Raw genomic sequence first — 24,519 nt, 5'->3', positions numbered from 1 at the left:
TGGCGCAGTCAGTGGGGACAGTCCCGAGACCGTGAACGATGATGACGCTGACAGGGAGAGCAGCAGCTCAGCACGGAGCACTGGCCTGTAAACCAGCCTGTGGGAACAAGTGCCTACCGCACCTCTACATGGAGGGGACTGCCAGGCAAAGACAAAGTCACTGCCATCGAGTCAACTCTGACTCGCAGTGGTCCCACAGGGCAGAGTAGAACTAGCCCTGCAGGGTTCAGAAACTGTAACTCCTGACTGGAGTAGAAAGCCTCCTCTTTCTCCCATGAAGTGGCTGGGGGTTTCAAACTGCTGACCTTGTGGTTAGCAGCTCAATTCATAACCCACCCTGCTACCAGGGCTCCTGAGAAGGAATACTAGATCTAAGGAAATAAGCTTGGAAAGGCCAACACTTGCCAACGTTCCGAAAGGCAGTGATTGGTGCAATGCCAACTTGCACGCAGGAATATCAGGTTTCGAAACCGGGGGCTTTCAGTTCCGAGCGCCCCACTAGCAACTGCTTGGGGAACGACGCTCTCTCTCTGGGAGAGCAGGGGTGTCGCTGAGGGGTTCAGGAAAGAGGCTGATGGTTTGGAAACTTGCCGCTCTCCTGTGGGGAACAAATGTGGTCTCACGAACCTTACGCTCGGGTTAGCATAATAAATGTTTAAATACCGCATGGTCTGAGCAGTACTGTGGCCTGCCAGCGTGCATAAAGATGAAACACTGTCCCCCCTCGCCTGGATCCCACCGTCACTGACCGTCAGACCGTTCAACCACAGATGGCGTTCCTTTCCTGGCACTCATCGCCAGGTGACAAGACGTTGACACTGACGCCATCTCTCTTTGCGCCGGTGGATGCTACCTCACTCGGCCCTCTGTGTCGTCAGCAACACGACACCTGCACAGGTGAACTGGGAATTCTGGTGTCACGCTGGTAACACCAGTGACCCTCAGGATGATGAAAGCCACCACGATGTATCATCACAGAGGTCTAGGAAAGACATTCCGGTTCTCCCTCACGTGTCGGCGGCCGGCGTACTGTGCATGAAGACGCCTTTGCCCAAAGTGGAAACTGTGGAAAGCGGCGTCATGCAGATTGCCTCGCTTGTGCCACCGAGGGGTGAAGCTGAACGTCCGTCTGTCCAGACGCCTTTGCTGCTACTGTGCCAAGCGCGGCTTCCTGTTGTTAGCTGCCACCTATCAAATCAGCCCCCAACTCACAGGGACCCCACAGACAACAGGACAAGTCTCCACAGACTGAGACGGGTGGTGACTGCTCACGAGACGAGGAACCGAGCCTTCGTCTCTGGCACGGAAGACAAGAATTCTACCACGGAACCCGTACCATCCTCTCTAAGAATGGCATGGCTCGTGTTGCAGGGGTGGGAGGGGCGGAGAGCAGGATTCTCATCAGAAACTGAATCAGGGGAAAGAAGCATCCATCTATTCACACGGGTGCGCGGCCCCGGAGCTGGTTTCCACAGCGGCAACAGCAATACTGTCCCTGATCCTCGTAGGAAAAAACGGTTCTTGGGATGGAGGATGTCCTGGAAGTTCAACCTTGAGCAGGTCACTCCCAACCTCCCAAGGATTCTGGAAGCCTTTACTGGCTGGCTTCCATCTACCTTCAGTTTGAACTGTTTCCAGCACAGGCAATGCAAACTGAAGAGCAGCTCACTGCTTCTGCTAGTGTATTAAGTTGATAAAATAGCAGGCATAAAGCACCCCAGACAAAAAGGATTAAAAAACACACAAGCCGATTTATTTTAATGATATTTTTCTAAGATATCATTTGGGCTAGGGTAATTCACATAAGCTACAGTTCCACCCAGCTTTATAAACCTAAACCTACATACTGTGTAATTCACCTCATTCATAAACATGAGATAACTTGACCTACTTTCTAAAAGATACCCAGCCCCTTCGTGTCTGCATTAATCTGCTGTGACATTTTAAAAGTTGCTCTAATAATTTCCATTATATGAAAAATGCATTTTTCATTTACATCGTCTTTGATTTTCCACCCACAAACAAAAGACTGTTTTCGCAATAGTTAGCCTGCAAATGTAGCAAGAAACTAAGTGCACAAGACAGCTGCTATGAAAGACTGGCGTTTGAATGGGGCTCAGTGCTGGGTTTCTTGGTCAGGCATGAAGGGGGGAGGAGGGAAAAAAGTGGAGGGAGAAAGGAGGGACAAGGGGCAAGAAATAAGACCATTTTGTTGAAACTTCCCACAGTGTGGATAGTGGGATTCACACTCTTTGTGTATAGTTGATGGAAAATGCTAAAAGCAGAGCTTTAAAGAAATAAATACAAATTCTACATCGAATAGTACAATGAGCATCATGCTTCCCAAAAGCTTTCTCCAATCTCAGATGTGGTAGGTAAGGTTTTATGTCACGTTGGCGGGGCCAGGATTCTCAGTGGTTGGCAGTTAGATCTAGTAATTCCCCGCATCCTCTACCTCCACCCCGCCCACAATGAGAACTCCTTGGGGTATGGCCTGCTTCCAATATAAATACCAAACCCAACTCACTGCTGAGTCAGTGACCCCCTGTGGGTTTCTGACACTGTAAGTGGTTCTGGGAGTAGAAAGCCCAATCTTTCTCCCAAGGAGCTGCTGGTGGTTTCAAAGAGCCGACCACGCAGATCATAGCCCCATGTGGAACCACTACACCACCAGGGCGCCTTCCCAATGTAAGTGGATGCTCTGAAAGGCTTTTTGTGGGGCCTGGATCCTGTATCTGGCTCGCTGACCTCCAGTTCTCTTGACCAGAGCCAATAGCCTGCTGCTCCTGGGAGCTGTCAGCTGCTTCCCCTCTTACCTGCCAGCCTTGAGTTCCTTTATCTCTTCAGCCCAAAGTATGTGATTTCCCTACGAATTTTGAGTTATTCCCCTCCAGTAGCTACAGAGTCAGAAGAAGCCTCCCCTCCGGCCTAACATCTGACCCACGCACTTTGAACTTGCCGGCTTCATTCATTAGTGAATGCCTATATTCAGCTAGAAGGTTCGTTGGTTTAGCTTCTCTAGTGAACCCAGCCTACGAGATCAGGTAATAAAGGACAACAAAAGGGAAATAAAGCTACTGACCCCTACCAACTTCAACCACTTTGTAAACTTCAACAGCTTCCTAAACCTGGGCTCCTTGGCTATTGGGGAAAAAGGCACAAAAACCCTCTTCAGTCCTCTGTTGACAAACTCTTTTCAGCCGGTGGTCAAGCTCATGCTCAAGAATTATCTATGGCTCCCAAGTACACAGAGCAAAGGTTAGTAAACTATGCCTTGTGGGTTAAGAACATTTCTTACCATTTTAAATGGTGCAGAGAAGGGAGAAAGCACCTGGATAATAATGTTCCAAAACGTGAACATGTTTTACTCAATCAGGTTTGATAGAGATGCAGCCATCTTCATTGCTTATGGAGTGTCCATGGCTGGCTGTTGTACCCCAATAGCAGGATCGGGTGTCCATAGCATAAAATACTTACTATCCAGTCTGAAGGCAAAAGTGATTCCTGGCTCTTGACCTGGGGTCCAAAAGCCACAACTGTTGGCCTGCCACTCCAGGTCACTGCTCTGGATTGACTAATCACCCTAGGCCCGACTCCTTTCCCCCTGGGAATAGACTATCTGCTCCGCCCAAACACTCTGCCTCTCCCAAACACAGCTCCCTTCCTGTCCCTGCTCACGTCACCCCCAAACTGCTGTCAGGTGAAACAAGAAAAACGGGTTCGGGTGTATCCACGGCTCCTTTTTTCAGCACGACTGGTCACAGTAAGAGAAGAAACCCGCTCCAGTGCCCCTCCGTAGGTCACCGGCTAAAGAAGCTGGAGCAAAGGCAGGAGACCCTGGAGCCGTAGGAAGGAGAGCTTCGCCACCACCACTGTGGATGGAGGAAGTGACAGCAGCGAGAAGAGACTGTATGCACACTCCACTGCTCTTTCCCAAGCAGGGACGCAGATGCATGCTACTGTCCATGCATGTTTCACAACAACAACAACAGCGTAAGGCTGCTGTTGTTTACTACCACGAAGGAGCGTTTGACTCAAACCCATGTGCAGCACAAGAACGGTGCCCAGTCCTGGGCCATCCTCGGGATGTGCGCAGGTTGACTCCCCGGGCACAGCCACGGTGGCAGCCCACCTGGCTGAGAAGCCACGCTCTTTCCAATCGGGTCCTGTGCAGGGAGGCAAGAGGGTATTGAGGCGTCTCGCAGGAGAGCAGATCCCTCCCGCACGCCTTACTCTGCGAGCGAGACTTTGGAGCCTTGACCATATTAGAAGTAATTATGAGAAAGTGCAATAAAAGGAAGCAGACGGATGTCCAGTTGGTGGCTTGATTCACCTGAAAGTGTCACGAGGCGCTCATCATGTGCTGTATCTCTAGAGAGCGGGAGACGGAGCGGGGCCCTGTCGGGTCAGCGGGGCCCTGCTGACCAGAGGTCACTGCTTCCAACTTCCCAGCTGCTCTGCGGGAGAAACATGAGACCGGCTTCTCCTGCACAGACAGACACCCTGGGAAACCCCACACAGGGTCTCGATGAGCTGCACTGACCCAATGGCAGGTTTTTTTGGGGGGGTTGTTTTGTCGTGTTTTTATCTGTGGGGCGCTGGGAGAGGGGGAGAAAATGGGAACATAGAGTGTACAAGTGGTTAGGTGCTCAACTACCAGCCAACCACTCTCACTCCTCTTGATGGACAGAAAAGCCTCTGGGTTGAAGGGAACAGAAATATTGATGGCTTCCTGGGAGCTCCTGAGGAACCCTGATGGCATAGTGTTTGGGCTGCTAACCACAAGGTCAGCAGTTTGGAATCACCAGTGCTCAGTGGGAGAAAGAGGAGGCTTTCTACTCCTGTACAGAGTTACAGTCTACAGTCTCGGAAGCCCAAAGGGGCACACGAACCCTGCCCTATAGGCTTGCTATGAGTCAGAACTGGCTCAATGGCGGTGAGTTTTTCTTTCTTCTTTGTTTGGGGGTTGGGGGATGTTTAGCTGTGTTTTGGAGGAGTATGTTTGGGGAGTCCCTGGACTCCTAGCTCAAAGATCAGTGTTTTGAGCCTTGGAAGAAAAGGTTTGGTGGTCTGCTTCCCAAGGTCGCAAACACGACAACCCCGTGCAGCCGTTGACTGTGCACACGTGGGATCACCATAAGACACACTTCATTCCATGGCAACTGCTTGATCATCCACTGGGGGGCTCAGTGTCTAAGCACCTGGGGGTGGCAGAGGGGGCACAGGCGATATCGCATGTGATGCCATTGTTCACACGACGATCCTCTAATACGGGAGTCAATGACGGAGCACCACGGGACTCCAGAGATGCAGCGAGCCCTCCATGCTAGGCTGAGATGGCCGCCCCGAGCCGATTTCAACAGATGACAACTCCGTGTGGGTCGGAGGGCAGCTCCACTGGACAGGGTTTCCAGCGGCTGCGTTGTCAGATGTAAATCAGGCCTTTCTTGCAAGACACCTCTGGATGGACCCAAACCGCCAACCGTTTGGTTAGCAGCACGTGTGGAAACCATTAGCACGGCCCACGGTGCCTGAGAGATGGAGCTTAGCCGCCGACATGGCACCCATCCTCAGAGTTCTTCCATTTGGTCTATAAAGGATTAGTATCTTTGTGCTGAGTTTACAAGTTCAAACCCTGGTTGAGGAGGCACTGATCGCAAGGAAACTTTACCACATCCACCCCTCCCAGGAGGGACCCTAGTCTCTGCCCAACCTCTTGAGCTGCCTCGACCGCCCTACACAATCCACCTTTGGACTTCACGCTAGCTGAGAGCCTAGGACTTCAGTCTTGTTGAACCCACCGTGGTTTATAGTTGCTTGATCTGAAAGCACCTACACATAAACCAACTAGCGCAGACACAGATTCTACCTTATCTTTCCAGTTAGTGGTTGGTTACTCATCTCCCCATCACACCCTTCTTTCTCTTCATCTGCACCTCACCACTTTTCTCGCCCCTTGCGTGGCAGTTTGGGGCTGTTGTTTTGGAAATGTGTAAACGAGAACAGAACAAGGCCCACTCATTGCATCCTCCAGGGCTCCAATTTTTCTTTCTTTCTTTTTCCTTCCTTCCATCCTGGTTTAAGGTATAGATACATTACCGATGAAGGTAACCATCTGAAAAGGGCAGTGGACACAACAAGAGCCTGGGTTTGTGTCACTGAGCCTGCTGGGTGCCCATCAAACTTTCCAAAAGAACAGCACAGTGAACTGAGCATCCTGGGTAATCTAGCTCCCCGGGAGACAGACGCCCTCTCAAGTCATGCTCCATCCCTTACGGCACGGATAACTTTGTTAAGAGCCTTCAGAATCAGGACAAAGAATGGACGCAGTGCACATCCTCATTCTTTATTTCTACGAAGGGTCGGCTTCAGCCTGAGCTGCTTTCTGGAAGCCACATTCCGAGCCATTGGATAGAACTCTTGCTAAAGGAAAGTGGTGAAAATGACAACTCTATTTTCTCAATGCTCTACCCCACCGCTCACAACCAATCAATCACTCTGAATATGAAAGCTGGGAATTGATAGGACAAATCTTGGGCTGCCTCCTGATGATCTATGTTACGGGTGGGAAATCACACTTCATCGCTGTGACCAATAAAATAAATACCGATGCCCACCCCCTATGTATGTCTCGGGACAGTGAGGGCTCCGTGGTGGAATTGCCACCGTCCATGCAGGTGATCTAGGTTTCATTCTTGGCCAGTGCACCTCATTCACAGCCACTGGCTGTTAGTGGACACTTAGGTGTTGCTATGACACCAAGTAGGTTTTTGTTTTTTAGCAGATCTTCCTAAGAGAGGCTGGGAGGAAGGATCTGGTGATTTACTTTGGAAAATTAGAAATTGGCCAATGAAAATCCATGGGCTCACATTGGTCCAATTCACAACTCATCATGGGGGTGGTGTATGGCCGGGTAGCATTTCATTCAGCTGTGCATTGGTTTACCTTGAGCCAGAGCTGCCAGATGGCAGCTAGCTAGTCAGCTCATTTTAAGGAGCAGGCTCCTTCCTGCCACTGCACACACTAAACCTGGAGCCGTTTTCCCCTAGGAGCTGCCCCACCTTTTCCTGGCCACCCCACACCTAGAGATCAAAATGTCCCGCCTGAAGTAGTTAGGTTCAATCGTAATATCTTATCATTTGATCTCCTTTGCCCCCATTTTAAAGTGGTTTCCGTTTAAAAAAGAAAAGAGAAAACTCTGAAAGGAAAATATACCTGGTGCTTAAGCCCCGGTGCATGCCCTGTGGCCACAGATCCGGGATGTGAACAGCCTATCAGTGCAGGCCCTGTGGCCACAGCCCCGGGATGTGAACAGCTCATGCAGAGTGCATGGTAAAGTAGATTACTGCACATGTAGCGAGATGGAAATGCAATGCCTGAGCATTTGACTTCCCTTTGGCCCCTTTTAAATTTGCTCTGGTTTTTAATATTTCCTGCTTTCTTGTTGACTGAGGTTCCTCTTTGATGGAGGGTATGTTGTGTCTTGGTGTGTTTGGGACACGGCCCATGGCGTCATGGGGTCTTTATTTCACGTCTAAACTCGACACACGCACAGCGGTTCTGACAGGTCCACTTCGGGCCTGCCGAGCAGAATAAAGAATTTCACAGCATTAAAGGATCCAGTTCTAGCCGAGACAATTGATGTGCATCCATGCGATCCCATCGACTCTCCGCTAGCCAAGACTCGGGCCTCTTCACTTCCCAGAGAAATCAACGGAGGATCATAACGAGCCAGGGAGCTCAGGATAACGGTACATGAGATGCCACCCGTGGATTAGGGGGTTCGATTACGAACAACAGTCTGAAAATTGCTGTTGCTTTGAGATGTTTTCCGAGCTCCTAGCGCAGAGGGAGGAGCCAAGCACATACCCAGGACCAAGCTGGTGCTCCATAGCCCCCCAGCCTGCAGATGCCCCCAGTGAGCAAGCAGAGCAATTCAAAGACAGTAGCTAACGGGGAAGGGGGGAAGGGGCAGGGGGACCACAAGGACGATGACAAAAACATGGAACGGATCACATTCTTAATGAAGCAAAGGAAGTGCAGGAACGAGTCATATTTACAGATGTTCCAGCCCCAAAGTGGCTGATTCCGCGTGACAGGCAGCTACAAAGATCCTGCTTACGAATTTCACAGATGCCGAGCCTGCCTCGCCCCACCCGCCCCTGCCGGCCACCAACCTAAATGGCAATGGGAATGAAAAATTCCCAGAGATTTGCTCAAAGCCCGTGGGGGAAAAGGGAGATTAAGTTCAGAACACTATATTGAATCTCAAATCCAGAATGCTACTGCGCGCCATTAAGTAAAACATCAAACAAATCATTTATCACAGGGCGCCTCGCCTCAGACTCTAACTTCCCTGCTCACTGGTGCGCCCTGCCTGCACGCCTGCCACCTGCAAGGCGTCACAGTCCTCCCCGCCAAGTGTCTATAGCTCCAGGCTGTCTCAATACCTTTATTGCTCAACCCTAAAAGACGCCCCCCCTGGCCTTCTGAGAGGCTCGAGGACAGGACTGATGGGTGACATCACTCATTTATTAAATTTTACTCAGACTTGAACTGGTTCATATCCCTTGGAGCAAATTCTGCTTCCTCTGGTTTATATCAAAATGAGAGTGCCTGCTGGCGTTCTTCTGTGGCTCCAGACACTTTCAGACACGGCAGGAATGGTTGGTTTGAGTCATCTCTCATAATATTATGCGCTCGGTACAAATGCTTGGTTGTTGTTGCTTGATACAGCTTTTTGCTAAAGAGGCTGGTGAATAAATATCCCTCGGGTGGAAGCAACTCCATTGAAGCAATAAACCCTCAGTGACATTGACAGAAGGGAAAACCACCAGGTGAATCAGTCTGATTTCATTTGCATCTCCCAGAAAATTTGGTGTTGTTAGGTGCCATCGAGTCAGTTTTGACACCTAGGACCCAACCCCATGCACGGGGCAGAATGGAGCACTGCGCACCCTGCAACCATGCACACATTGCCTCTTCTGTCTGAGCCCAGTGCTGCCACCACGGTGTCGATCCATCTCCAGAGGAGCTTCCTCTTTTGTGCTGTTCCCCAACTTTACCAAGCATGAGGGCCTTCTCCAGGGACATGTCCCCTCCGGATAATCTGCCCAAAGTAAAGGGCATGGAGTCTTGCCATCCTCCCTTTTAAGAAGCACTCTGGCTGCACCTTTCCAGGACAGACTTGTTCGTAAAGAACGTGGTATACGAATAAGTAAAAGCCCAGGATCCCTGGGGGAGGAATTTCAAAGGACTGGCCCACAGCATTCTAATCCTAGTAGACAACACTGAACTTCACCAGCTGTCAGAAGCTACCAGGACCGTGCAGGCTTCCTGGAGTGGGTCGTTTTGTGGCTCCTTCCTCACATTATTTTACTATCCTGACCACTCAATTTATAGTCCACTGTTCTGTAGCCCCCTACCTCTCTGAAGCAGCCCCACACCTCAAGGAGAAGTGAACGGAAAGCCGTGTGTTCTGTTCTTTGCAGAACCATGATGTAAGAACCCACCTGGCATGCTCCGTTCAGGACTAAGGTTTTAGAAAAGCAGTCTGTCTGTCATGCTTCTGGTCCCCTCTGCCCCACACTGGACCCCTAGGCGCCTAGCCCAGGACAGACACATGGTCTCAGAGCAGGACTGCTTATCCTACTGCCTCCTGTGTACAGGTGAGGGACTGACACTTCCGTGGGAAAGTGCGTCCCTTCCATGCAGGAGACCCAGACAAGGCACTTGGTGCAAAAGCACCACTCAAGGACAGTGGAGCTGTGCTGCTGAACAGGTGTCAGATGGACGCAAAACCTAACCAGTGAACACCCTTGGGATCACATTATGGGATGGCGGGGTACCAGGCAGGGTTTTGCTCCTTTGTGCGCGCTGATTCAAAGGCAGTTAACAGTAGCCCTCCCCATCCCCCTGATCCCAGCCTTCCAACACAGGACTCGGTCTGTACACTCAACTTCTTCCCACCCTGGGGGCTCTCCCGCTCTGGTCTCTCTGGCAGTTGGCCTTCAGCTGGCAGCACCCCAGTACCCAGCATCCCTACATTCCAGGCAGACATTGAACTCACAACTCACTGCCAGGGACTCAATTCCTACTAGCAGCCCTCTCAGAGAGGGGAGAATTGCCCCCATGCATTTCTGAGGCTGTGACTCTATAGGGAAACACAAAGCGCGCGCGCTCTCTCTCTCTGAGCAGCTGGTGGCTTTGAGGTGCTGACCTTGTGATTAGCAGTCCAGCGCACAGTCCATTACGCCACACCTGGCGAGAGGCTGCCCCAACCCTTATCAGGATGTTGAACACGCTTATCCAGTTTTCATGCCACATGGACGATAAGGCAGCTTATAGGTGAAGTTAATGCTCATGAATGGGAGCCGTTTTTATTTGGGGTTCCCGACAGAGCAATCCCATCTCCTCTGCTGTTTGTCCTCTGGCCTTCCGCTTAATTCCATCGTGCTAGCGGGTACCCTGGCGTCTGCCAACAGGCAGCATATAACCGGATATAGCCTTGCTTTCCTGCTTCAGATGAACAACACAAATGTAGGGACAGGCACCCTCCAGTGCTCCCCCAAACCAGTGCCCAGCTCACTGGTCTACAGAGAAATGAGAAAGACGCTGGACTTAAAAAAATACTCAGAATTATTCATAATGCTAGAGATATGCCATTTAAAGACAAATCTATTATAGTCTTAGTCTTTCAATGTGAAAATAAAATATGAAAATATTTTATTTTCATGAAATGATATTAGAAAGTGGTCATTTTTAATATTTTTTAAAATGCCAAACACCAAAGTTGAGAGGATGTGATAAATATACACATATAATGACTGTACCTGTCCCCGTAGCAACTTGGTTCATAAACAGCGGCATTACCTGGTGCTGTCACTCACGATGCCACACCGCCACGCCCACAGACACCGACCTCCCAGAACAATCTGCAGCAACCTCTACAACCAGTTTTAATCATGGAATAATATGTGATCAAGTTAGATATTGCTACAGTGTAATGTTTCTTGGGTTATGTGAAATCCGACAAATTCATTTTACAAAATCCTGCTACATTAAATTACCCCAATAGTAACTAAGTGAAACCTTTAAAATGGTTTCTCCCTCTTTTCCATTAATCACTACTTCATCCGACAAAACATGATGGATTTAGGTCTACAACTACTAATTGCCACAACATTGTAATTAACACGCTAGGAAATCTGACACAAGCAGCAACAATAAAAGCAGCCGCCGCCAAGATAACAACAGTGTGTCTGTCCCTGTGACTCGGATATAGTGGCAACTCTGACAGGGTGCACTGGACAACTCAGCTGCCTCGGCACACAGGGTTAGCCCATGGACACATCCATCCATGTGAGCTGGGCTTACAAAAACACCCAAGCACTGTTTTTGCTACTACAACTAACTACAGGGATATTTTTTATTAAAAAAAATAAAATTCTGCTGAAAGACTCCCCCCAAATGCACAGATGGTCATTTTTGTGTCATCCATCCCCTACCCCAATAGTGTACCTGGTGTGGTCCACCCCCATGCCCGACACAGACACACTCCCCTCAGGATGACACTGTTTACATCACCATTGAGAATAAAAATTGGCGAGACTATATTGTTGAGTTTTCTTTTTAATCTGACAAAATCTTTAAGTGTGGGACTGACTGGGCAAGTCTAGCCTATAATATTTTATTGATAATGACAATTAGACAAACCAAGATGGACTAACCCATCCCCCACTGGCCGGGAACTGAACAGACATGACTGGGTGTCCCGTGATACAACCACATCCGGTAGGAACATAAGCCAAGCCTGCCCCCCCCCACCCCTTTTCCCTCCCTTCCCTTGTCAGGCTTTACTCTGGACCAGGGGCTGGCAAACTTTTGAGACAGAAGAGCCTATTCTTCACAACAATTTAAAATTTGTTCAAGAGCTATAAATATATTTTTACAAATGAAATCACCAGTATCTGAATAATATCCTTAAAAACTTTGCAATTTTACATCAGAGCCACATGGATAGAACGAAAAAGCCACGGATGGCTTGTGAATCAGTTTGCTCACCCCTGTCCTAGACATACGCCAGCATATGCACCCCTGCCCAGGACACTTCGTACACATACACACAAGGGGGGACCTGCAGTCCCGAGCAAAGGAGAAACCAGTCATCCAGCCATAACCAAAGTCCACCTCAACTCCTCCTCGCGGCTCCAGGGACCACCAAGCCATTCCAGTCTACAGACGACTGGAAGTTGTTTCTCCGTTACTTCCTTACCCAGGACCCCCAGCAACACATTAATCACAATAAGAGAGCGAGCCGGTGTGAATGGGAAGTCATGAGGAAGGTCAAAGTCTGCGACTCATCCCTTTTCTAGGCCCCTGCGACAGCGCCCAGGTGGGGAAATCGACCAGCGTAGAGACCAGGCCTGCGAGACTCACCTGCCTCCCCGAACCCCCACAGCGAAGATCAACTCCGTAAAGGTACACGCATGCAGGCTGGTGCCCCACAGATAAGCACAGAGCCTCTTTCCCAAGGACTCACCTAACGTGGCCGTTCAGGAACAGAGTCGTCTCCCCTGAAGAGATCCCGGAGCATCTGCGAAGCCCCCAGCAACAAGACCTGAAACGATAGCCAAAACCATCCGAGCTGAGGCCCAGGGCTCAAACAGGAAGAAAATGCTTTAGAAACGAAGATGGCAGCATATATTCAAGTGTGCCTGATACAGGGGATGTACGGATTGTTATAAGAGCTGTCAGAGCCCCCAGTAAAATGATTGATTAAAAAACGAGAAAATGAAACCATCGGAGCCCAGTAACGTTACAGACGTCGGTGTCTGAAAAGTCTCAATGTATACATTTGGCCATTTGCCCTACAATGAGCGAGAGGAAACAACTCAGGAAACAATGAATTTCCGCGGCAACGCATGGGCTGGGAATTCTCTCTACCAACGGGGAATTGAGGTCCCAAGGCACTTATTTTGAAGACCAAAATTATGTTACTGTTGGCAAGGAGGCAAAACAATTTTTTTCCTTCCCTGTGATAGGAATGCTTAGTGACCCTAACTCTGAACAAAAGTCAAAAGACATGAGCCCCTCCGTGCCCCATCAATACAGTAAACAAAACTATGAGGCACTGAACTCTTCCCCGGGCTGTTCTTGGCTTGTCCTGGTCCCCTTTGCCTTGCTTAGTTCCTTTTAGCAGGTCTGCGAAGCAGCCCCTCTTGCTTCAGCTGTTTCTCGTCTTGAGCCTGGTTCTGTTAGCGATTACAACCTGACCGTAAACCCCAAGTCGAAGGAAGCAGAGTCTGTCAACTCAAAACGCGACCTCACTGTCACCGGGCTGCGTGTGGCTCACCATGACCCTGTAGGACAGAGCAGACCAGCACCCAGGAATTCCAAGACTGTACGTCTTTCTGGGAGCAGAAAGCTTACTCTTTCTCCTGAGGAGCAGCTGGTGGTTTCTATCTGCTCCCCTTGAGGTTAGCGGCCCAACAAATAACTCCTGGGTGAACACCTGCCGGTTGGAAGGTTACGTCTACCCGGAGATATCTGAGAGAAAGGTCGCTTGATCTACTCTGGAGAAACTCAGTCACTGGGAACGCTCTAGGAGACAGTGACTCTGTTCATAGCTCCTTGAGGTTACAGCAGGGGAGGACTGGGGGTAATGGGAACTAATCACAATGGTACAAGAATGGAGAAAATGTTCTTAAAATGCACCTGGTGATGGTTGGACAACTTTTGAAAAAAAAAATTTTGTTTGATTTTTTTCTGAAAATATATTTAAGGTACATGAAATATAAGCAAACAAAATGGTTAAAAATAAAACATGAATTAAGAAAAAGAAAATTACAGAGCACAGTTCTACTCCGACACACGCCGGGCCGCCATGAACCCGAGTCGACAGCTCGGCAGCCCGTCTGGTTGTTCCCCAGCGAAGGCCGTTGTCGCGCTTAGCACGTGGCTCACCACAGCCGAGGGAGAACGGACAAGCGAACCGAAGAAGCAGAATTAACCAGCCGCAGAGCCAAGTATTCACGTGGGACATACCCAGGAACACATCACCAAATATGGGAAAGTGGAGGAGACAGTCATGAAACGCTGGTGGCTAGCTATTTACCAAACCAAAGCCACTCACCACACCGAGTCAGTTCCAACATGTAGCTGTGCTGTGAGATGTTTGGGAGGGGGGAAATCTAGACCTCTCCTTTCTGCCCGGGAAAAAAAAACTCCAAATTGGATCAAATGAGTACCAGAAGAATATGCAGTGAACAGTTTCATGGTCGGCCGCTAGGAAATGCCATTTTAGCAAGATGCCAACGCGTGAACGAGAAAGGATTGCGGCAGCTGGCTGGCTGCATTTTAAAATTTATAATATATGAATGGCAAAAACAAAACCAAGAGACAGAAACCCAGATTTTTGTCAAAACTTAAAATAAGAAATCGTGAAAAATATTTACACACAAGTTATAAACAGTTGCTATCCAACGCTGAATACAAACATGTCTTTAAAATCCATGAGATTAATACCCCTCTTACAAGAGACAAAGCAATTTACTAAGGGTTCCATAGGAGAATAAATATGGTAATAAAACATGAAGCTATTTAACCACATTAATAACTGGTTTAAAATATTTTTTTAAGTTCAAGTTTTATTTTCCACCTGTCAGATTGTTAAAGACTTAACAGACTCAAAATGGCCAAGCTCTAGATACTCAAGATGGGAGTAGAAACTGGGGAAATCTTTTTCTAGCAACGTAGGGGATTTGCTTTCCCAAAAGACGCCAGCCCAGCCAACCCCTGGAACTCAGCTCTGTCCTGTGCCATATGCAGTTGCCTGAGTCAGAATGAATTCAAGGGCGACAAGCTGGATTTTCTCTTTCTAAATGAGCAACCCCATGTGTAAAAGTTGTGCTCCAAGCAGCTAATTGTGTACGCAGAACGAAGTCTGCAGATGGCATTGCTCAATCAATGGGCGAGGGGGAGAGTACATGTGCATAAGGCCCACCCTGAGGAGGCACGTGGATGAAATGACACAGACTTTCAAAAGCATGACAGAAGTCCAGGATGATGTGAGGCTGTCCCAGATATGTTTCGGAGTCGGGCAGGTAAATGACCCTGTGCAGTGTGCGTCGGCAGTGACTTGTGTGTTTCCTAGACACCCAGAGAGATGTCTAGAAGGGTGTTTATCGAAATCGTTTTGATTACCTCTGGTTATCAGAATTTAAGTTGATTTCCTTCTTGCCTTTTTGACAGTTTGAATTTCATAATTCAATGAGCACGAATTGTTTTTCTCAGGAAAACAATGGTACTTCTTAAAACTCTAAGTCTGCCGTCCAAGTGTTACGTAACAAGACTTCATCAACGGTCCACTTTCCTGCTCTGGCCACTTTGCCTGCCTTATGGTACCACCACGTCACCATGTGGGCTCACCGTGAATGCTAGTTGGAGTTTTCTCACCTTCAGCAAATACTCATTCCTGAGGACGACTGTGAACTTGTCACTGGACTCCAGAGACACCCCCGGAACCTGATTCGAACCCTATTCTGCTGGAAGCTAGCTCGAACGAGTTCGTGGCAGGCTACCAGACGTGGTGGAGGGGGTAGCTGGTGGAGGTGGTGCTTGTGAGTTGCCGGCATCCATTCTGACTGCCAGGCACTCCGCAGGTGGAAAGGAAGACTGCTGACAGGGTTCTCAAGGTTGTGACCTTTTGGAATGAGAACACCAGGCCTTTCTTCTTAGGTGCTTTGGTGTGGCTTTGAACAGCCAGCCTCTCAGCTGGTGGTGGAGCACTTAGCTGTTTGTGCGGCCCCGAGACTCTGTGACTAATTCTGTATCGTGCAGTGTTTCTCTTTATTTTCCTGCCTCTCTCGCCCTCATCCCCATTCCGTTTGATAACAGGACAATCAACCTTGTATTCACACGAATAAAGACTTACCTAATGTTTCTGACGCAAGAAGCTCAGAGCTAATGTAAAAAAGGGTCAAGAATGATTTCGAGAGACAGGTAGACTCATTCCTGCCTAACGAGGGAATTGATGAAGACGCTGCATGAATAAAGATAAAATCAGAAGAGACATAATTGCCCAGATGGGCTCTTGCTATGGTTAAAACATTCTCCATTATAAGATGCTTAGCCACATCACAGATTTATTTTTATTAGATTATGTTTACACATGAAAAGCTTTCTCCTCCTATTTAGACTAAAATTCAGAAATATATTCCCATAATGTACCCATTATTTCCCATCTATTTCCGGCAAACAAATTTATTCCTCACATTGTCTTATTTCCCAAAGTTCAGAAGTTCTGTATAATACATGGTTCCTCATAAAGCCATAATTATACATCTAGCTAACAAGCCACAATCCCTTGTAGACGCACAAATCCTTTAATAAGTATACTAGATGTAGAGAATACATCTCATTAGTCCCCCCTCGTCTCCAGGCAGCTAGCGAGACAAAGGACAAGAACCACGGTTTCATTTTAGAGTTGAGCAATTACAAGACTTCGACAAAGACCAAGTCCTGGCAGAACCAGGACAGACCCATAGGACCCAGTGCCAACCCCTGGCCTCTCGGTTCGGGCCCCTCCTCTGTGCAGGGACGTGTCTCGAAATGGGTGGCTAGGCAGAAAGGGCCAAATGAGTCCAAACTTGAGAGTGAAAATACTAGGACTTATGCCCTGGTATCTGAGTGAAGAGAGTGATGCTGCTTTTGTCAGTGGGTGCTGTGAACGGAATGGCACCCAAAAGGTAGGGTGAAACCTAACCCTTGCACCTATGAATGTTACCTTGCTTGGGGAGATGGAGATCTTCCTATGAAGAGCTCATCAGTGAGTTCATATCATCCCAGCGATGTCTTATGAAAGGAAGGAAGACTGCACTGAGAAAAGACCCCCATATAAGGGTGCCTCGACGAGCCAGGGAACGCTAAGACATGCTCAGGGCTGCCAGAAGCCGAAAGGGAAGCGTGTAAGTTTCAAAGGAGATGACACCCCAAAGCAGTCCGAAGCACTCAGAAGTCCCAGGGCATCTTGTTGGACTTGCAACTGGCTGAGAGCAGCGACGGGTGCAGTCCCTGGTAGAAACTCCCTGCTGTCTGAGCATCACGGTGAGGGCATCTCGACCGAACCTTGTCTAGAAAAGCCGGCAGATAGGACATGTTTCAATCAAGGTCCGCCCGCCTATTGAAAAACGCGTGTCGAAAGCACAGATGCGACTCTTCCAAACAACTGGAAACTTATTTCGAACGTCCCAGGCAGGCGCTTTCCTGAAAGGCACCTACGTTAAAGAAAGCAGCCTTCTCCGTACTGGTGTACGCTAAGCAATCAGACGACTTCCACGCCATCCCGTTCCACAGCAATGGGGCCAAAAGGCACCACATTTACTGCCTAAAATACCCGTCAGACTCCGGACAAGCCTTCGGTGCTCCAGGATCATAGGCCACTTCCTGGTCTGCAGGGGAAGCTTAACTACAAGCCCTTCTCGCAAGGCTGCTCCTCATCAAAGCAGAGGTAGCAGTTCTGAGCCCCTTCAGGTGTTTGTTGATGGGATGAGAGAAAACGGGTCAAGTTCTTCGCATGAGAGTATGATCTGAGGGCTCGGCAAATCGTACGACCGTTCATCGTTAGCTTCAGAGCAGTAAAGATGAAGTTCATCGACTCTTAAAAACGTGTTGAAAAGGAATCTGATGGACAGCATACTGGGCACTTTTTTAGTGGGAAGGTTTATGAACTCTGTTTGCGACTTCTCACTTGGCATAATCCCCACAGGAGTACGCGGCCAAGTCGGTGAGGAACTGGGGGGCCTGGGGGTGAGAGGGGTGGGTACAATGCTCACTGCACACCCCAGGGGGCCAAGAGCACACCTGTGGTAAAATTTCATTGAAAGGCAAGGAACTGTGGGCTCTAGCCTAACCCCATGTACTGACTTCATGTACAACATAAGGAAACTCTGCCCGGCCCCATGCCATCCTCACTGGATCTTATGTTTGCGCCCATTTTTGCGGCCACGGTGGGCTCTTGACTACCGGTCCACTTTACCAGGCATGAGGTCCTTCTTCCAGGACTGGTCTCTCCTGACAACATGTCCTTGCATGGACAGAAAAGTCAGAAAGGAGTCTACCTGGTGGTACAGTGGGTTACATGTGGGGCTGCTAACCACAAGGTCAGCAGTTCAAAGCCACCAGCTGCTCCACAGGAGAAAGATAAGGCTTTCCATTCCCATAAAGATTCAGAGTCTCAGAAACCCACAGGCCATTCTCCCGTGGCCCCTCACATGGCTACGGGTCAGATTGACTCAATAGCATTGCTTGCTTTTGAATTTAAGAGCGGCCCTGGGTATTTAAAAACCACAACAAACCCACTGTTTTTGGGTCGATTCAGAGTCCCTCTATCGGGTTTCCATAAGCACCAAGAGGCTCATCTTGCTCCTGGACGTCTGAGCCACCGACCATGCAGCCAGTAACACAGTGCTTACCGACAGCGCCACTAGGGCTCCCGAAGTCAGGAAAGCAGGTTTATATTCACAAGACTTTACAAGGCAAGCAAAGAAGAAAACCCCACTCAATTTACCGGAGGATGAGCAGAGCCTACTCATGACTTAATGTTAGCACTTAAAGTTGACGCTTTTATTGCTTGAAATCATAAAATCCAAGCAGGAAGGAGAGAAACCATATCGGTCTTCAGTAGCCCGAAAGAGGGATGAGGAGAGGAGAGGCGAGGAGAGGCAAAGAGGGCACATTTTGAAAACAAATTCTTCAACTGCCACTGCTTGGCAAGGATTGATCTGTGTTGTGTTTGTTTCTGAAAATGTAAGTTCGGTGCTGTCATTAGAAGCCCAGCTCCCCAAGGGAAGACGGTATCTAATGCCAGTGGGACAGGGGCGGGGAGGGGGGAGTACCTGCACTTCTCTGTCTAGCTTTCCTCCCTAACGCCTGGAGACTGGCAGGGTCCAGAGCAGGGCACGCAGCAGAAGCCTTTCACCTCCACCAGCACTCAGTGCCCACTCTGCCTGGCCCTGCAGCAGAGTCGAGCTGCCCCGCCGGGTTGTCCAGGATTATAATCTCTTCATGGCAACAGAAAGCCTCATCTTTCTCTCACGGAGCTGCTGGTAGCTTCGAACTGCTGACTTTGCGGTTGGCGGCCCAGTGCATAACATAACCACTAGGCCCCCAGCACCACCAGAGCTGCTGGCGAGAAACCACAGCCTCTTCTTTAAAAGTCACATTTCAGCAAAGCAGAGTCACATTTCAGCAAAGCAGAAAGACGAGAGTGCACAGAAGAAAAGATCTCCGAGTCTGTTGTGCGCGGGACGCTGATGTGGAACTTCTCTCGTGCCAAACCTTTCAGCCACTTTGAATGAGTAGATGATAAATCAGTGGCTTCAAACTTATTTATACACAGATTCCTTCATTTTTGTGCCACATAACATACTTTGGAGAGTAATGTTATGATTAGTTCTTTCAAACAAAGTTACAGACGGTTCACTTCACCCCAATACACTCAAAATTAAATGACTAAGCACAGGCCCTGTTGATGATTTGTTGGTGATCAAACAGCCATGAAGAATATGTGCCCACCAGGAGGGCAAGAGGGGTACCCTCACCACGCTGCTCTGCAGAGCCAGGAAGAAAGACTGATCAGGGCGACAGATCCCTCACCATTGTGTAACTCAGTTAACTTCCCTTCCAACATTTAAAAACCGTGTAAAAAACTAAATGCACTATTAATCTGTGCTGAAGGAACTCTGGTAGTATAGTGGTGATGTGTTGGGCTGCTAACCACAAGGTCGGCAGTTCGAAACCACCAGATGCTCAGCGGTTTAGAATGTTACAGTAACACTGTAAATTGTTAGTGTCTCAGAAACCCACAAGGGCAAGTCCACCCTGTACATTGACTCCATGGCAGTGAGTTTGGTTTCTGCTTTTATTAATATATGCTGTCATAAAAACAGCACAGACTCTACTTGGTAAAGGCTCTGAAACCGTGCCAGGTACAAAGATGCTCCCTAAATATTTGACCACGTGACTAAAAGAACAGGGGGAAACAAAAATAACCTTTTAAACTGCATCATTAACTCATAAGGAACTGGCCAAAATATTCATTCTATATTTTTATATTTTAAGTTGATTATGAAATGTTCACACAAAAAATCTCATCTCTTTTCTCAAAGAATTTTTGCTCTCATTTCATTCTTACCATAATTTCCCATCTTTTGTAACCCTCGTAAACACACACACACACACACACACAGAGAGACAGACACACACACACAGACAGAGAGAGAGAGAAACAGACACACACACACACACACACACAGAGACAGACACAGAGAGAGAGAGAGAGAGAGAGAGAGAGAGAGAGAGAGAGAGAGACAGACAGACAGACACACACTCACAGAGAGAGAGAGAGAGACACACACACACACACACACACACACACACAGACTGGCTATTTTAACTAGTGACTTCTTTCAAAATCCAAACTCACTGTACAGAGTGGATTCTGAGGAATAAAAACCCTCTAGAGTGGGTACAAATGCCTCCTTGCGTTTCCGAGACTTCTTCAATCTTTATGGGAATAGACAACCCCATCTTTCTCCTGCAAAGGAGCTGGTGGGTTTGAACCCTGGATCTTGTCGTTAGGAGCTCGGTACACAGCTGACTACGACTCCTAGGTTAGAAGAAACTTCTTATCTCTAACCAACTATGATATTCAGTACATTATTACAGTCAATCATTGCCAATGAAAGGCCAATTAACTCAAATACTCCGGAATCTCCATTAATTAGAACGGTGCAGAAGGTCTCCATCTCCCTTGGGTTAAGAAGAAACCGCATCCGCCCTTTAGAAGATGCAGGTATTGCAAATTAAACTTTCATCCCGGATTTGCTCTAACAGCAGCTGCACATGAAACAGTTATCAGTGGGAGGGAGGGGGGAAAAAAGAGGAGCTTACTTATACCACGGGCTCAAGTAGAAAATGTTTTGGAAATGATGATGGCAACATATGTACAAACATGCTTGATACAATTGATGTATACAATGTTTTAAAGGCTGTAAGAACCCCCAATAAAATGACTTTTAAAAGAAAGTTATCAATAACACCTGATACTATTAATGCACATTTACTAGCCTAAACATAAGATTAAAACTGATAACTCGATTGTGTTAAGAACCGTACAAGCCCCCAATAAAATGATTTTCAAAACAAACAAACAAAGACTGAGAACCCAGAGCTGCCACGCCCCTGCATATAAGTAAACTTTGTGTTGCTGACTTCATTGTGAACAATGATGTTGCTGTGTGCTGGCGAGTCGATTCCCACTCACAGTATGGTCCCACGGGCTGCATTCTTTACGGACAGAGCCCTGGGGGAGAGGTGGTTAAGGGCTCAAGGCCAACCCCAAAGTCGGTCCTTGGGACCCATGGGCCGTGTCAAGGATGCCAGGCGTGGCAGTCTGCTTCTGTGAAGACTGGCAGCCCTGGAAACCGTGGCACCATTTTGCTCTGCTCGGTTTCTCCGCCACTGCCAACAAATCATTAAGGGAGCAGAAGGCCTCTTCTTTTGTCCACAAAGCAGCCGGTGGTTTCAAACTGCCGACTTTGCAGGAAAAGCCAACACATAACACACAAGGCCCCCGGAGCTCCGCTATAGGGCCAGTGGGTTTGGGTTTTGTGTTTGTCACACAAGAGCAGGTCACTCGGTATCTTCTGCCTTGTTTGGGGGGTCACCATGCAACTGAAACAAGGACTCCCAGTGATGCCGAGGGTTAAACACTGGGGGGACAGCTAATGTGAGGTCAGCAGTTCCAGCCCACCAGCCACCAGGAAAAACACCAGGTTGTCTGGGCCCATAAATGTTTATAGCAGCATTTCCCAAAGTGGGTGATACTGCTCCATGGGGGCACTGGAGCTGATCTGGGGGGGGGGGGGCTGCAAAAGCAGACACCCACACTTTACCCTGGATTATGTGCTACAGTACAACCGTTTTCGATTGCTGGGGGTGGGTTGAGTAAAAAAAAAATTCCCTCTGAAAAAGGGGTGGTAGGCCAAATAAGTTTGAGAACTTATGACTTAAATGTCTTGGAAGCCGTGTATTGGTCAGGGATGACTGGCATGGGTTTGATCTTAATCAGTCAGAAGCACCTCAACACATATGGTTATTGTGATTTCGCAGCTTACCCTGCCCATCCCTTCACCCACATTTCTGTTATTCGTCCACAAGTCCAACATTAAGCCATATGTCCAACACCAATCCACAAAGTCCTCCTCCATCTCACAAAACAGATGCAATGATACCGACTACAGGAGGAAAGCCAAGGCAGTGAATGTGTAAGCATCTCAGCGCTGGCAGGGGGCTCCACACGGCTGCATCGGGGTAGGTCCATCTGGCTTCTCAGGGATGTCTTGCAGGAAATGAGCCTTGCCAGCTGAAGCGGGAACTGGCTAAGGCAGCTGCACCCTGGTCCGAACATCACAAAGCAAGAGACCGGAGAACTCGAAAGGCGAGGCTCACTGAGCCATTTATCCCTCCGTCCTTCAATTAACTCCACATGTGTTTACCGGCCAGGTTGGCACAATAAACTAACTACCTCAGCATATCACTTGATTGTTAATTTGAAAAACGAGCATTTTTAATCAGAAAAAAGCATTTAGATTGTGAAATAAAGTCTGTGCTTATCCAATAAAGCTATGCCATCTACTTGGTTGTCTTGGGTTCCTGTGGCAGGCAGCAGGTGCAGGTGACTCAAGGAAGACCGGGGAGGCCCAGGCACAGTTCCTGGGGTCACGGAGCTAGCTGAGTGGCTGTGGGCAAGACACCTTTCCTCCCCAGACCTCCCCGTTCCTCGAGAAGGAAGCAGGACATGAGGTTCAGTTGCTCCGGGGCTCCTGCTCGGGTCCTTGCACTTGAGGGTCAACTAGGCCCATTTCCTGCCCCTTTATGCTCCCAACGCTTCTCTCCCTCACTCCCAGCAGCACGCTCTCCCTTCACACGCATTCTCCTGGTCAAAAACAGAATGGCTGCGTACACCTTCGTTTCTCCCGGAGCAAGGCTCCTCCGTGGTACCCTTGAATTGAAAAACAAAATGAAAAACACTTGATCCTATTTTTGTCTTCTGGACGCTCCAATCTCTTTACTGAAGGAGACCTAGGAGCAGAGTGGCTTACACATTGGGCTGCTATGCTATCTGCAAGGTCAGCAGTTCAAAACCACCAACTGCTCTGCAGGAGAAAGAGAGGCTTTCTACTCCTGTAAAGAGTCGCAGTCTTGGGAAAACGCCACGGTTAGTTCTAAGCTGTCGTATAGGGTTGCTCTGAGTCATAATGGACTCGATGGAAACAAAAATAAGGGAATCTCTTGAATTAGCCAATCCCCCACCCCCAAAAGGAAGCAGCAGCCTCCCCTGCTTCTTGAGTCTTTCATCCGTTCCCGCCTGTGAAAAGAGCAAAATCGATCTACGTGCCTGCTACCTCGCCCTTGGCAGAAATAGCCAGCCCATTCTCAGCTTATGGTAGAAAGGGGAAAGAGAGGGGGAGAGAGGGAGAGAGAGGGAGAGAGAGAGAGAGGGAGAGAGAGATCATTGATGTAGATGGGTATAAGGCTCTGGGGAGGGAGAGAGCTCCTGGGAGCCCACTGCTGCCCTCACTAAGGAAGCAATGAAATCATGGAAAGATTATTTTGGACCCCAATACAAAGGACTCAGTGCTGTATAAAGTGTCCAGCGCACCGGGCCTTGGCTTCTCTAGGCCGCAGATCTCGGTACATTACCTCCTCACCGTGACCTGGTTAGACAAAGACGTGCTTCAAGGGTCAAGTGCACAGCAGATTGCAAAGACGCAGTGCCCGCCCCCACCCCCAAAGGAATGACATATTTCATGAATAATTTTACACGTATTATATGTTGCAGCCTTCATCTTTGTGATATATTAAGTTAAAAAGAATACATGATTAACGTTGACAATCTGCTTCTGTGTTCTCTCTTGAATGTGGCTACTGAAAAACAAAAGCCCCGGCAGCCATGGAGTCCATTCCAACACAGACTGACCAAGAGGATGTGGGGGTGGGGGGTGGGGGGGTCGCGGCCTCTGTAGATTTCCCACACTATAACCCTTTACGGCAGGAGCAAGCCTCATTTTGCCCCCAAGGAACAGCTGGTGGTTTCAAACTGCTGACCTTGCCCCTGGCAGCCCAACGTGTAACCACTACACCACCCGTGTTCACAGTGCGTGGCTACAAAAATTCAATTGGAACAAGGGTGCAGTATCATCTTTCTAGGACAGTTCTTCTCTAGAAGAAGCTCTGGTGGTGCAGGGGGTCAGGTGTTCGGCTCCAGAGGAGAGAGGTGGCTGTCTACTTCTGAGAGAATTACAGCCTTGGAAACCCTTCTGGGCGGGGATCTTCCATCTCAACGGGTCTCTGTAAAGTTGATTGGTTCTGGATCTTCCTGTAGATCGAGTTCTTATTTACAGTATCGAAGATTGTTTCACGTCACCTAACTAATATTGGTTAAACCACAACCCT

The 24,519-nt window shown here is 48.6% G+C and overlaps 1 protein-coding gene across 6 annotated transcripts in view; it reads right to left on the bottom strand.

Moving 5' to 3' along the window:
- TLN2 (talin 2) overlaps positions 1-24,519 on the bottom strand; it is a 461,380-nt gene that overhangs the window by 237,168 nt on the left and 199,693 nt on the right. For 4 of the 6 annotated variants that reach the window (XM_075532415.1, XM_075532420.1, XM_075532416.1 and 1 more), the window contains one exon: positions 12,542-12,619. The exons of the other annotated variants lie outside the window; for them this stretch is intronic. The gene's annotated coding sequence lies outside the window, so the exon portion shown is untranslated. The remainder of the gene's footprint in view (positions 1-12,541; positions 12,620-24,519) is intronic. 6 annotated transcript variants of the gene reach the window in all.

This window comes from Tenrec ecaudatus, chromosome 14 (genome assembly GCF_050624435.1).
Source record: "Tenrec ecaudatus isolate mTenEca1 chromosome 14, mTenEca1.hap1, whole genome shotgun sequence".
In the NCBI taxonomy this organism is placed as follows: domain Eukaryota; kingdom Metazoa; phylum Chordata; class Mammalia; order Afrosoricida; family Tenrecidae; genus Tenrec; species Tenrec ecaudatus.
Note: the sequence above shows the minus strand (reverse complement) of the source record. Positions and strands in the feature narration are given on the sequence as shown.